The sequence below is a fragment of the Callorhinus ursinus genome, unplaced genomic scaffold (assembly GCF_003265705.2).
Source record: "Callorhinus ursinus isolate GAN/ISIS: 27379988/994484 unplaced genomic scaffold, GSC_fseal_2.0 scaffold42, whole genome shotgun sequence".
Lineage (NCBI taxonomy): Eukaryota > Metazoa > Chordata > Mammalia > Carnivora > Otariidae > Callorhinus > Callorhinus ursinus.
In genome coordinates, this window is record NW_027397104.1 from 13,160,922 (window position 1) to 13,176,095 (window position 15,174).

A 15,174-nucleotide genomic window follows, 5' to 3' on the forward strand; every position below is an offset into this window, starting at 1 on the left:
AATAAATATTTTTTTTAAAAAAGCAAACCAGTCTGAAACCAAGCATTTTAAATTTATTGTCTCATGCCAACCAAATGCTCATCCCTATTTTACAAATGGGCAAATTGAGGCTGAGAGATGTTGACTTATTTTTACCAAAAACACCTATTTAGCAGTGAGCTAGCTGAGATTTAAGCCCAAATCTGTGTGATTCAAAAGCCCAGGATCTTTTCACTTTATAATGATGACTCTTGAATTCAGAAAATTTAAAGTCAGATGTTATCTGCTCTTGCATTTATTTTCCATCTAAGCATTAAATAGAAGAAAGAGGCTATTGTGAGACTCTTGGTAAATTTTAGAGGAAATAAAACATGAGCACTTCTTTTGGTGAGAGAGAAGTAGAGTAGGGGATACCGGCAAGTATACCCCCTTCCAATTCCCCTGCCCTCCACATATATGTGATCTATTCTAATTTCAAGACATTTTTTTTTATCACTCATCCAATGCTGATACAGGAGAAACAGATGGCTACCCCCCAAAGATTTATTTTGGGTTCTTTTCCTTGGTGTAAGGCTTCTGCTGGAACAAAGCTGCCCATCCAGGGACTACTCATTCTAACCCCCCTTTCATCTAAACAGGACCATGTAATTAGTTAATTCCAGGCTAAGGCTGTTAGGAAGCCGGTGTGTGCCTTTTTTTACCATTCCCCTTTCCCTCTCTTCTAGCTAGATAGTATCACCCAGAATGACCTTGAAAGGCACTTGTCAAAGACAACAGAGCCTCTCTCAGCCTGGCTTCTGAATAACCACCACCACCTCCACCTTCCTCTTCTCTCCAAATGCGAAGATCAATATTAAACTATTACTTGAGTAAGAAAGGTTTATTTTGTGTTAAGCCATTGATATTTTGGGGTTTATGTCTTACAGCAGCTGGTGTTGACTGAACTAACACAATTGAATTGAGTTATTCAGTCTCTTTAGTGGTCTTGCTTCCTTTTCTTTCTTGTTTGAATTTTGATGCTTTCTGTTAGAACTTGCTTAATAATTTGAACTTAATTCATAAATCTGAGATTCTGCAGCTCCTAGCTCACTTTTCCATGGCTGAGTTAGTTCATTTGTAGCTCACTGAGCAAATATTTAATAAACATGTATTTGTGCTAGGTGTCATATGGGACTAAAAGTAAAATTTTTAAAATGTCCTTTTAGATGTGACTAACACAGTGTTGCTAACTGTAAGGATATTAAGGCAGCATTGCTCATAATATCAAAAGAAAGGAAAATATATAAATGTTTAAAAGTAGAACAATAGATAGTTAAGTCTATGGTGTATTTGTCTAATAAAACACCAAGAACTATTTTTAAGGGGAACTGAGTTTGACCTTTATTCAGTAGATTTGGAGATTACTGAAACTTTTTGAGAAGATAAGTGAAATGAGCAAATTGTATTCAATGAGAATAATCAATATGAAGGGTCAATTGAATTAGCGAGAATCATGGATGAGATGATCAATTGCTCTCATATTTGCTCTCTCCTCCTTTTATTAGCAAGAGAACTCTAGAGTATTAGCTGATCAAATAGCAGCCCAGCCAATGTCAATATTTTCTAGTCTCCCTTGAGATAGATGTCACCAGGCAACTAAGTTCTGACCAGGAGTTGCTGTTACAGAAGAGAAGACTGGAATGTCACACTTATCTTGGCCAGATGGTGGAAGCCAACCCCTTGGCAGGGTGAACTGCCTTCATATCTAAGCCTGTTGTTTCAGTGACCATCAGATATTGAGAAAGACAGAGCAGAACAAGCAGAACACAGAGGCTAGTAATTGCTAGTTTTCAAGCACAAAATTTGTGCTTGAGCTGCAGCTAAGCTTCAGGGTCTTGACATGGTAGCGACTTTTCTCTGTCTGGATGCTCTTGATCTTCCCTTGGGCTCTTACAATGCCCTACAGGCATTCTCTCATGGACAGGATCCCTTTTCAAATGAACACAGAGCTAGGTCCCATTGAGGCTTGTTAGAAATTAAGAGCCGCCAATGTTAGAAGGTTGGAATGCCTGCAAAGAAAGCCTCTCACAAAATCTCTCTTGCTCTCTATTCTTTCAGCTTTTTTAGAACCTAATGTGAGTGAGGGCATTCAAAAGTTGTGTCAAAAGTTTACAGACATGATAGGTTCCTCTCTCAACTAATATTGAAATATAGCATCTATTATCTTGCCTTGGCTGAAACAGAGACAGGACAAATTCCATTTTAACCCACAAAGAACAGAAAGCCAGAAGCTAGAGAAAGCACACAAAGAAATCAAGAGATTTTCTTAATGAAAAAATTCAGATGTGCAATGGAATGTTTGTGTCTCCCCCAAATTCATATGTTGAAATCCTAAACCGCAATTATAATTTTATTAAGAAACAGGATCTTTAGACTATGGACTCTGAAAAACAAACTGAAGGTTCTAGAGGGGAGGGGATGGGGGGATGGGTTAGCCTGGTGATGGGTATTAAAGAGGGCACGTTCTGCATGGAGCACTGGGTGTTATGCACAAACAATGAATCATGGAACACTACATCAAAAACTAATGATGTAATGTATGGTGATTAACATAACAATAAAAAAATTTTAAAAAAGAAGAAACAGGCTCTTTAAGAGGTGATTGGGTCATGAGGGTGGAGCCCTCAGGAGTGGAATTAGTGCTCTTATAAAAGAGAACACAGAAAGCTCCCTTGTCCCTTCCACCAAGTGATGACTCAGTGAAAAGACAGTGGTCTATGAACCAGGAAGCAGGTCCCCAACAGACATAGAATCTGTCAACACCCTGCTCTTGAACTTGCTAGCCTCCAGAACTGTGGGAAATACATGCTTGCTGTTTAAGCCACCACCTAGTCTGGTTTTGTTTGTTTGTTTGTTTGTTTTTCAATTATAGCAGCCCAAAAGGACTGAGATGATATGCATATGCCTAACGCCTAAGTGTATTTTTCTGGGAAAAAAGTCCCTGGATTTCAACAAAATCTCAAAGGGTACATGCCCCAGAGAAGGGAAGAATTATAGGTACAAAACTGTATTTAGGCATTAAAAGAAAAATATATGGAAAGAACAGTTCAGTGTCTTGATGTTAATCAATGATGTTCATTAATGCTGACAATATGAGAGAATGCAGAAAAGCCGGAAAAGAAGCAGTAAAGACAGTCTAACAGAATAAGATTTTGCAACATTACCTAATGTATTGTATTTTTCCTTCTTGCCAATTCCTTTTATGCACAGTTGACTATAAACCCTGAGGCTGAGGCTTAATGTGTTAAGGAAACAAAGAATAAAGGAACAGGGAGGGGGGATCCTCAGCAAAAAAGAGATTTATTCTTTTTGAGTTCCAAAGGAAGTTCTTCTTGAAAGCCAGTGATAGAGACACTAACTCTGAAAGAGAGAACTTGCTTTTTTCCACTCCCCACCCCCCAACACCCAGCTAAGAATCTGGTGGACTCAGAGTACTTTCTTCTTTAAACTATAGAATCTCTAAGAATTTATGATCATTGAAGAGCAGATTTGCACTATCGAGAGAGAAGTAGGAATGAGTTCCGGGATAAAGAAAGAGGAGGCCTGGAGAGGAATAGGGAAGAGCAAGGGAGTTTGGATACTAGTGTGAGCTCTTCTCTCAGGGTCAAAATCTGGGTGAGAGATAAAAAAGCACAGATGGGTTTGGGGACTGAAAAACAAGGGGCCCTAAGCTCCTCTTTCAAACTCTGGAAGGAGATAGATTTCCCAAGTGTCTTCTGTCAATATGAAGTAGCCAGAAAAAGGTGGAAATGTTTTCTGGACAAGTCTAAGCAGAGTGTGGGTTTAGATAGCCTCCCCCCAACCCTCTCCACCCAATCCCAGTTTCTTTGGATTTCTTTGAGACATAGAAGAAATCCCAAAACAATTTTGTGTGTCTTGTGAAGCATCAGAATAGCCAACAGCTGAGAAGTAGACTTCCTGAAAGGGGTTACCACGAAAGATAACAGGTCAAAGATCAACAGAACTGTTAGCAGAAGCTGAAGGGTGGTGAGCCAAAGCCCTGAATGAAAAGAAGATATGCGTAACTCTGAAAGGATCACAGTGCCAAGTATTGTGAGGTAAGGGTGAGTCGGCAGAGGCAGGCCACTGAGTTTCCAGGAGAAGTCACCATGCACTTGCAGAACCAGAGAACAGGAGTGTCATCAATGGCAAATTCCAGCAAAAAACTCTCTCTTCTCTGATGAGAAGCAAAGATAAACCCCTGAGAGCTTAGATCAGTCTGGGGAGAAGGAAAAGAGAATGCAGAAAGCAGGAATCAACCAGATTTGTGCTTTAAAACAGAAAGCCCTAAAACAACAACAAAAACAAATAAACCAAAAATCCAGAGAACCCTCAATGATCCCAATTTGATAAATTTAAGTTTTTCACCATTAATGGACATGAAAGTGACTAAGTGTATTTGGAATGAAATAAAATTTCAACTTTGTTTAAGCTACATGGTATACAAAATTTATACCCATGCCATAAAAATTAAATTAGGAAAGTCAGGTATCAGAGGAGCCTGGCAGAAGAGGGTTTCAAGAGAGAGTACATGTTCAGCTCCATCAAATCCTGAGAAGGTTGAACAAAGTTTTGTATCTTGGGGAGAGCAGAAGGGAGATTGCTAGTAAGGACTGAGTGCATGGTGGACAGAGAAAGGGAGTATTTAAAAAAAGATTAGCAATTAAAGAAAGATGAACAGTAGCAAAGTTCTTGTAACTTCTGCTTTCTTATCTGGGAAGTAAAGGGAAGCAATACTTAAAAATGTAGAGTTGCTATTAGAATTAATGAAGTAATGTTAGAAAACATGCTTAAAATAGTGTCTGACAATAACAGATGCTTTATAAATATTAGTTTTCTACCTTACATTCTAACCTCCTTTCTTTCCCTTCTGGGAATGAAAGAAATCAGCATCCACATCTGTTTGAGCATTATTATTGTCACCCTCAGCCTAATTTATATGAAGAAGTAATACATACTCACACGTGATATGGTAGGGCTAAGAGGAGTCTTAGACCACATCATCAGATCTTAAGAAATTAGAGGTTTAGGTAAATGAAGCGAGGTCTCCATAATAACATGAATAGGGAGTAGAGCCAGGACAAGAACCAGGGTAATTGTTTTCCAGTGCAATGTTCTTCCATTTAGTGTTTGATCATTTTCCGAATAGTCAAGCTTGTTGTATTAGTCCAGTTTCCAACCTCTACAGACACCAGCATGGCCTAGATCCCGGGTCTCTTCCACGTTGTTTAAAGTGTTGGATTTAATCAAAATTCAAAAAATGCCAAACTATGTCCCTCTATTAAGTCATCCTTCCTGCATGGCATAGCAATCTGTGTGGCTTGGTTTGAGCAGTTCTTCATTAAACATTGATCACTATGCTGTGATCAGTTCAATCTGGCATCAGGAAATGCTTTCAAGTGCAAAAGAGGGAACACCAGAGACCATCTTTAGTGCACATAAGATATTTGGCACCACCAAAAATTAAGGCAAACTGGGAAAGAAGAAAACCATGCCTTTGTCATACAACCACCTCCATGAGTCTCTTCCATTTTTTTTTTCAAAAGAAGACTTTTGTAAGTAGAGCAACAGATGGAGTCTCCAGTTTCCACTGAGATGTCAAGTTTTCACAATTAGTCCTGGGCTTATGCTAAATTCCAGTCATTTATGATCCCTAGGCACTGGGCTATGGAGAAGCCCAAATGCTTCATCTCTTCCTGGGACAGGGAACTAGAGAGATTAGGCATGAGTATCTCTAAAAATAAATTAAGATAAAGACAAGCTAAGAAAAATCAGACTTCAGTTTTCTTCATTCTAGTTATTTATTTATTTATTTATTTATTTATTTATTTATTTATTTATTATTTATTTTATTATGTTCTAATGACTGTCCATGATTGTTATTATTTAAGATAGCTGCATCTTCTTAACGTTTGGAATTTCCCCCCTCTTTAACTATGCTGACCTAACGGATTAGGTAGTAATAAAAACAGTTGTGTCTAGCTAATTGGAGGTGCTGGCCGCAGACTGGGAGGAGGAGAGAGAGATCAGGGTATTTCTTCCCCAGTCTCCTTCTGTTTGGTGCTGCTGTTTGGGTGTGACTGCCGTGGGGGTATTTTGCTGGATATTCTTCACTTTACATAATTTAGTATCTTTTGAGTTTGGCTTATATCTCTTTGGAAATATTTCTACTCTTCTTTGCCCTGCTGTGGGCCCTAGAGGACTGACCTCTGTGGACTGTATCACTTGAATGCTGTTGCCCTTTGCCTTCTAGTTGGGTTCAGTTAGTACGGGGATACCAGGAAGGAGATCAAACCAAGGTGTTTCTTCCTTGCTCTCTCCCTTTGTTGCTATGGTTATAGCTTCCTTCCTCCATTGACTACAGTTCTAGTCAGACAGCCCCTCTTCTATGGCTCCAGTTCCCTTAGGCTCCCACAACATTATTTCCTCTCCATGGGAATGGCTTCCCGATGTTGCTTATTGAATTTCTTAGAACTATGTCCACTCCTCTGTAAATAATCCTTCTATTAAGTCATTTCGATTAAAACACCTGAGAGGAAATCTGTTTCCTACTGGAATCCTGACTGACACATCTGGAAATGGAAAACATGACCAAAAGTCAAAATACTACACCTCATTCCCCACAGATTTGAGAGAACAGAAGAGACAATCAGATGGAAGAATTTTGAAGAGGCAACATTTGGGAAAATGGGATAGTCAATCCCCAAGACAGGGAGATGTGCTTGAAAAAAGAAAGTGATAAGTGTGAGCATATAAATCAACTAGACCAAAAAATAGCTCTCAGGATATTACACTGGCAGGTCCTGACATACTGGTCATCTTCTATGGTTCCTAGAATCCAAAGTCTTATTGAATCCTTGGAACATGACATTTCCACATCCCATAACAAAACTCACTCTCTTGTATCCTTCCCGTTGCTATCTCCTGCTCAACCTCGGGCCCAGGCTTTGATTATCACCTTCTAAGTGCTATCTTACTAGGTAACCCCTCCTCATTGGTCTAGATTTCAGGTCACTGCTTGTGTCTTTTATAGGGTTTATATATAAGTTTACATTAGTTTATAACAACATGTAATTATTTTATGCATTAGTTTGTTTATTCTTTTTGTCTGTTATTCCCACTAGAATATAAGTTTCATGAAGATAGGAACTATGTCTGACTTGTTCAAATTATATCCCTATAGTCTAGAATAGAGTCTAAAAGATGAAATATAACCAGCAAATATTCATTGAATGAATGAATGAACTAATGAATGAGAGTTTGATAGCATGCATACTACGTTTTTACCTTTATCCCTGCTAATTGTAGCAGGCTAGTTAAGCCATTACTTTATGAAACTATCACTGTGTTCCAAAAAACTCATTCTGCAAATACAAGGAATAATAGCTGGAAATGCCTGAGCTAAGAAGAATGTTAGAAGAATGTCTGAAGGAGGCGCCTGGGTGGCTCAGTTGGTGAAGCGTCTCATGATTCTCATGATTTTGACTCAGGTCATGAACTCATGGGTCATGATCTTACGGGTCGTGAGATTGAGCCCTGAATTGAGCCCCAAGTCCGGCTCCTCTCTCTTCGGGAGGTCTGCTTGAAGATTCTTGTCCCTTTGCCCCTTGCCCTTCCCCCACCTCTCAAAATAAATAAATAAATAAATCTTTTAAAAAAAAGAAAGAAAAAGAATGTCTGAAGAGCAGTGAAACGAACGTAGACTTTGGAACCAATAGCCCTGGTGTAAATTGCAGGTCCCTCAATCAGCAGGTGTTTGGCCTTGGCCACGTCAATTATTATTTCTGAACCTCAGTTTCTTCATTTGTACATGGAGATAATCATTCTAACTTGTGTGATTGATAGGCAATGTACTTGGCGACAATGTGCACTCAGTAGATGCTACTTTTAATGGCAACACAATTACTCTTTGATAAAGTAAGGTTGTTGACATTTCCATTGGTTAACAATCTTGTCTGTCTTCTCACAGCTCTATTTATCTGCCTGTAATAGTGCCTGACACTTTCAGGTGCTCGCTAGATGTTTGCTGAATGCCTGTTGTATTTGTGCCTGACACTTTCAGGTGCTCGCTAGATGTTAGCTGAATGCCTGTTGTATTTGTGCCTGACACTTTCAGGTCCTCGCTAGATGTTTGCTGAATGCCTGTTGTATTTGTGCTTTAAGAACAATAATTAAAACAGGTAGGATTTATTCAGATATTCTGAAAAGCACTTTATATACATCATCTTGTTTTACATCTGCACAAAGTGCATACTATTATTTTTTCCCATTTTATAAATTAAAAAGATGAATGTTAGAAAAAATAAGTTACTAAGTAAAGACTCTAAATGCCTCCCTGCCCCATCCCATCAGATCCCACCCCTGCTGAGAAGGACAGGTATCAGTAGCTTAGCACTCCCTTTTCCGAAGGTTGCCACAGTATGACCTTAGTGTTTTGAAATTGGATTATAACTTCTTTGGGGATTTTCAGAGGTCCTAAATCTAATCTGCTTTATATTGCATTTCCAAGGCCATTTAGTGCAATTATGCACCTTCATTTCAAACCTGCATAATAGGTAAGAGCTTTGAACAATAATGTAGCCACTGAAAGAGTACTTCTGCAGAATAAATAAATTATTAACTTTATAAAATTATTTACTTATAATGCATTAAAAATGTATTAAAATAAGATATTCCTGATACCTCACTTTGGTAGGTCAACTACATCTTGATACATAACCAGCATAATGACAGAAGATGGAACATGGAGTTAGATAAAACTGGGTCTGCTTATTTAATGAGCGATCTTGTTCACAGATCTTGCGTTCCCTGAGCCCCAGTTCCTGATCTGTAAAATAGAGTTCATAATGCCAATGTCACCCAGTGGCTATAGGTATTAAAGAGAAAATCTATGCGAAAGCAATTTGCACGTAGTCCAGCGAATGGTAAGGTTCATGGAAACGTTCAATTGTCTTCATTCTCATGATTTCACCTGTGTTCTTAACAATTAAGTAAATATTCTGTATTTGGTATTTTTCACAGGTATTTTTATTTAGTCTTCAAGGTCAAGGTAAAGTACTTCCATGCAGCAGTTTTGGAGAAAGTTCCCCTGCCAGTTTTTATTCTGTCTTTTTCTCAACAAATTACAAAACCTAGCCTTCAGATATACACATCAGATTTCTGTGAAGAGAGCATTTACTAAAACATAAACACGGAACGATTAAAATCTTTGGAATTTGCTTTTCAGCATATTATGTGTAAAGAAAAACTCCTTGAATCTGCTAAAATCTTTCCAGAATTTGGAGGATTTGTTCTGGTTTTCTCTTTTAAGGCCAGAGGTGGAGGATTGCATTATCTAAAGCAACAGGAAATGATTCAGATCAGAGCAATCTCTGATCCCTCAGGTTCGGGACCTTTTATCAGAAGGTGTTTCCTTTGTTAATTCATTTGTTCAAATATATATATATATATATTAGATTTATTTATTTATTTGGCAGAGAGAGACACAGCGAGAGAGGGAACACAAGCAAGGGGAGTGGGAGAGGGAGAACCAGGCTTCCTGCTGAGCAGGGAGCCCGATGTGGGGCTCGATCCCAGGATCCTGGGATCACGACCTGACCCGAAGGCAGACGCTTAACGACTGAGCCACCCAGGTGCCCCTATTCAAATATATATTAGGTATCAGTTATGTTGGTGCTCTGTGCAAGGCACTGAGATGAGCAGTTCATATTCTCAGGGAATCTCTCATCTGGAAAGGAGACAACATGTATTTAAGCAGCCGTAATGCAAGGTTAACTATGGTAAACACCACAGGGATGTTGAGGTAAAGTATTACGGGATATAAAGGAAGGAGAAATTGTTTTCCATTGAGGAGAGATGGGGGAGCCTTTTTGTGTTTAGTAAATTATAAAGGAACTGCTCAGGAGATGATGCTATTAGGTCAGACTCTGGAAATGCATGAGTGATCTAGAATCTCAGTCATGAAGACAGAGAACTTTAAGAAAGTCTCAAAGGCTCTAGGACCCTGTCAATCACCCTTGGTATGGGAGGTGCTTCTGTGCACCTGGGTCCATCCTCAGCTATGGCACAAGTACATCACGCTGCATTTTAGTCATTGACTTTTCTGACTTCCTGGCTAGCCAATGAACTGGAGAGTAGAGACCATGTCTTCCTCTTCCAAAGAAGCCAGAAATGAAGAATGGATTTCAATCTTGCCTGTGTAGTTTAAATTCGTCACAGTCAGATGTTTTGGGATTTGGCAGGGATTGTGCACTCAGGAAGGAGTCTGGGGCTGGACTGCTTCCAGAATAGGCCAGGATCGGCTGGGGAAGGTGGGACTGTGGCATCAGTCAACCTTGCTCAGCGAAGAAAGGAAACTCCATTCTTCTCTCCTAGTCTCTGGCTTGAGGTTAGTGGTAGTGACATGGGGCTTGAATTCAGGCATGTAGGTGTAAAAATGCCTGAATGGGTGATGGGTATTAAAGAGGGCATGTGATGTGATGAGCGGTGGGTGTTATATGTAACTAATGAATCATTGAACGCTACACCAAAAACTAATGATGTACTTATATGTTGGCTAACTGAACATAATAATAAAAAAAAATTTTAAACCCACAAACCAAAAACAAAAATGAAAAACAGTGGAATAAAGAACACACTAAAGAGTAGTCACTTAGAGAATAGTTTCATTTTTCTCCCAAACCTTCTGACCTCATAGCCTTCTAAAATGGTAAGTGCTAATTCTGAAACTATCTGAAATTCTAGAGAGGTAACAATATAGAAGAGTAATTTGGGGAAAGTCTGGGCTCATTCCTGTCTTCTGACAGGTGAGATATTGCAAAAACATCACTGGCCACCTAACGGGGTGCTGTAAGAATTCAGTCGTGAAAAATTTCTAACCCTGGGGGAAATGCTATCTCTACACACTCCTCCTTTTCACTGTAAATTTATTTTTAAGCACAATTAATTGACCCAATGCACAATGCTTTCCAGAGTACAAGAAAGTCGTTCATAGGAAGAGGTCAATACAACAGGCTATATATTCAATGGCAGAGATTTAGTCAGGTTAAGTGTCTCTCAAATGAATGTTCTTGGACTGCCCACATCAAAATCACCTAGCAAGTGGATTAAAATGCAGATTCTTCATGCCCATTTCAGATTTAGTTAATCAGAATCTTTGGGAAAATGGTTCAGGAATCTGCATTTTTAAACACACCCACAAGGGGCGCCTGGGTGGCTCAGTGGTTAAGCGTCTGCCTTCGGCTCAGGTCATGATCCCAGGGTCCTGGGATCGAGCCCCGCATCGGGCTCCCTGCTCAGCAGGCAGCCTGGTTCTCCCTCTCCCACTCCCCCTGTTTGTGTTCCGTCTCTTATTCTTGCTGTCTCTCTTTCAAATAAATAAATAAAATATTATTTTTAAAAAATTTAAAAAAATAAACACACCCACATTTGATTCTGGTGTCCACTAAAATATATGAATCACTGCTATATTCTCTAGCCTTTATGAACCAAGGAGGGCCTCTCCTTATGTTTGAAGGTAAAGCTACTAAACTAATGTTTTCTAAGGCCTCCTTCTGCTATCAGCTTGGAGCAAGGAGCTCAAGGAAGTGGGTGTGAGGCTGAAAGAGACAAAATAGGCATCAAAGTTCAAGCACAACACAGAGGTGTTGGAAGGGGCTAAATAGGAAGGTCAGAACAAGCTGGAAATCATAATTTTGGCAGACAAATAGTCAAAAAGAGGAGGATGCAGTTGCCAAATGGCTAATCAATGTATGTGTTGTTTAAAAATCCAAGTTAAAAATGAGGCATCAGCCTGCAAAAATTAAGAGGGCCAAGCGAGTTGGGAAGCAGAAGACCAGACTGGGGACAGCAACAACATGCAGGATCCAACTACACAAGGCTAAAGTTTGCCTCAGCCAATGGCCTTTAAATGCTTTCTGTAATAATAGAAACCACGACCCAAACTGGGCTAGACTGAGACTCATAAACAATGAAGACATAGGTGAAGTAGAAAATTAGAATATATAGTGATAGGCAAACATTTCCCTGCCAAGAAACAACATCCACGTGTGTCAACTATACTCAGAAGAAAAGTTATATTAAAAAAAAAAAAACAGAAACAATATTCAGTTTGAGTTCCCAAGTGCTGCAGAATTGCTTGACCAACAATGATAGTTAACTTTTACTGGGGACGTCTATGTACCAGGCACAGTTTGAAACATCTTGCAAGTATTAATTCCTTTAAACCTCACAACCATCCTCCGAAATTGTTACCCATGACAAGGGCTGTTCTACAGACAAGAGAGCTGCGATGTGGAGAGGTAAGCCACTTGCTCAATGCCATTTGGCCTCCAAGGGCCAGGTCAAGATTTAAACCCAAGCAGTGTAGATCTAGAATCTGAATTCTTAACCACTATTTCATGCTATCAGCTGCCAAGTAGATACTTCTATGGATTTTACACAAAATCAAACTCTCAGTTGCAATGAACTATTTATTGACTCAATCATTGCAGTCACTGTTACAGGGTCTATAAAATCAGGAAGGGAATTTAGAAGTTCTCTATACAGCATGACATACCATTAATGCTTAAAATGCTTAAAAATGCATGCAGTGTCCTACGAATGCTCACATTTGACATTGACATTACAGATAGCAGATCTGTGGTATGAGGTGGTTTTCACAAAAAGCAATGCCAACAGAATTTTCATGATAAGTAGGTAGCCAAAGAACCTCCGGAGACTCAGCTGTGTGTGTGTGTGTGTGTAATTAACCTCTCTTTTGTTCTTTTGCATTTTTCCTCATTCATTTTTGGCTCAGGTTATGTGGACTTTTTCGAACATTTTTTTTCAAATGTACTTGTGCACGTACACAGAAGAAGCTATTTCTTTTATCACGCATCCCTAGAGTTTGTCTTCCTGCTTGAGGCTCCCCATGGCCACAGGGAAAGGGAGAAATGAAGCAAGCAAGCCCAGGTTTATTAAGAAAGTCTTGTGATTGCAAAACAAAGTGGAGCTACCTTCAAACTGAATGAAAAATAAACGAAACCGAAGAACATTTCCTAAAGATTTTATCATGCTTTTATAACACCCAGAGTTTTCTTTACATTTATAGATCATTTTTTCTTCTGATTGTCTAACATTTAAGGATGTCCCTGGTAAAGTCTAATCTTTCAAAATGCACTGACAGTTGTTAATTACTGGTCTTTAGTTACCTGTAACTAAAAGCTATTTATTCTCTTATCCCCCATGCAGCGTTGAAGCCCCTTTTAAAATAGCGGCAACCGAGACCACATACACACACATACAGTCCCAAATACATTAATAAAATAAACTTCTGGCTTATTTGGTAAATTATAGGAAGTATAATAATGTGGTAAGAAGGAACCAAGATGTGATCCATTTGAACAAAGACATTCTTAGATATCTCTTCCTATAACCTTCCACAAAGCAAAAGAAAACAAAAAAAGAGTGCTCTGAACACCATGGGAAGTGTTCTCATAATGATATCAGATAAATAATGTGGACTGGCTTAGCTTTTTAAAATTTAATTCCTCCAACGGTTTTCAACCTTTCCTACCTTTCATTTTATTTTTTACTCTTTACTGTTAAAAACACCTGTCAATATTATGAATTACAAGTTGTCAGGGAAAGATGTGAATTAAAGGGAGGAATAGCACTACTTTTTATATTTTTCAGAATAAGCTGAAACTAAGAGAACAAAGTGAGAAAGGTCAAAATAAATATTTAATAAACCATAGAAAGCAAAAGTGTATATGTGAATCACATCACGGCTACTCTTTAGAATATGTTAGAATCGGTTTGAAATTACATAGCATTCTTTCTGGATCATTTGGAATCATTTTTCCCTCAGACGTAACCACTGTACTGAATTCCGATTGTATTATGCAATTCTGCTTACACATGTATGACACATTACATGTGTGTATGTTGCAAGTCATATGAGGGCGCAAAATGGGTGAAGGTAGGAACTGATGGTGGTTCCTACCTTGATGTACAAAGAGGTTATTACATTAAAGATGTGACCAGTGCTGTTAGTGATATCACTTGTGCAAGTGTTTACTTTGACTTTTATTTATAAAAGGTCAAGGATCCAGCAAATGCCTCGCAAAGGGCATGAATGACCTATTCTCAGAAAATGCCAGGGCAAAAGATTTCTATCACTTTATGGGCTTCTCTTGCAAACGTCCTACAACCTGGCCTTGAGAGAAAATGCATTTGCTGGGGGCAGTGATGGAGTGCTTTGTGGAAGTTTTGGAAAATATGCAAATTAATCAAAACACATCTATATCATCCTAAGATTTTTTTCCTTTTTCTTTTCTTTGTTTTTCCTTTCTTTTCATCTCCTCCTCTCTTTTTCCTTTTCCTTTCCGTTCGTTACTTTTTTTTCTTTTTAATTTTCCTATTCTGCCTGACCTCTTAAATACCTGAGACTTGTAAACCAGACTTTTAATAATGATGTGCCTACCCATCAGACTGCACAAACAGCTCCCAGATGGTCATGTACACAGCTGAGTGAGAACCAGAGGGTTTAAAGCACAATGGTAACAAAAGTACATTCTACAGTTCATTTAAGCTGTAGCTTTTAATTAAATATTGATAATACCATTTGGAAGCACCAAACACTCACCTGATGTTTAAGTGGTTAGTTTTCTTCAGGAAGAAGGAGCCTCCATTGAAATTATTTAATGCATCTGAGTCAGGTCTATTTTTGGAAATAATAAACAAAAATGTTCTGAAATCTAGTTGATCTGAGATTCTGAAAAAAAAAATAGGAATGCACAAACTAAGAGACACAAAAAGCAGACCTCTGTTTCTCTTGTAAGTATCCTTCAAATTAAACTTTTATCCTAGTTTAAGAAAATGATTCCCTCCCCCTTTTTAAAAAAAATTCAGTGACTCCTATGCTGGCAATTAGAATTTTGTAGGTCATAAAACATAAGTTCCTATTCTATTAAGTAAAACAAATCAAGTAGGTGAGAAATAATCTCCTCTCCTGCCATTCTTCTCTAAAACTTCCTTTTTCAGTTTTGCGAAGCCTTAAGAATACACATCTTGAAAATAAAAAGTAATTCTACAAGAAAAATGTGAATCATAAGTCCACTAAAACAAATTCATAAAAATTTATTTTACTTACCATTAAAAGCAGCGTCGTTCCAA